At 39.1% G+C, this 266-nt stretch overlaps 1 protein-coding gene across 2 annotated transcripts in view; it reads left to right on the top strand.

Moving 5' to 3' along the window:
* Positions 1-266, top strand: part of LOC107753189 (semaphorin-7A-like) — a 17,395-nt gene that overhangs the window by 6,013 nt on the left and 11,116 nt on the right. The gene's annotated exons all lie outside the window — the stretch shown is intronic.

The raw sequence follows: 266 nt of genomic DNA, 5'->3' as shown, positions 1-266 counted from the left end.
GATATTTATCGACGGTACACCTTCTTCGATAACGATATAAAAAATGTTCGATATAGTGCTCGATATAGGCACGTGCTCCGAGTGACGCAGACAGCACACACAAATACGAACATGAGTGCTGTGCCTGCCTGTGATGATACAAAAAAAATTATATATATAGTCGAATTTAAAATAAACATTTGCATTTGAATGCAAAAATAGTACAATCGAATGGAGCGTCATCAGTGGAGCGCGAGATGCGGTGATGATGATGTAAGTGACGTTGT

The sequence above is a fragment of the Sinocyclocheilus rhinocerous genome, unplaced genomic scaffold (assembly GCF_001515625.1).
Source record: "Sinocyclocheilus rhinocerous isolate Xijiao unplaced genomic scaffold, SAMN03320098_v1.1 scaffold1703, whole genome shotgun sequence".
Lineage (NCBI taxonomy): Eukaryota > Metazoa > Chordata > Actinopteri > Cypriniformes > Cyprinidae > Sinocyclocheilus > Sinocyclocheilus rhinocerous.
This window is presented reverse-complemented; position numbering and strand designations above follow the sequence as displayed.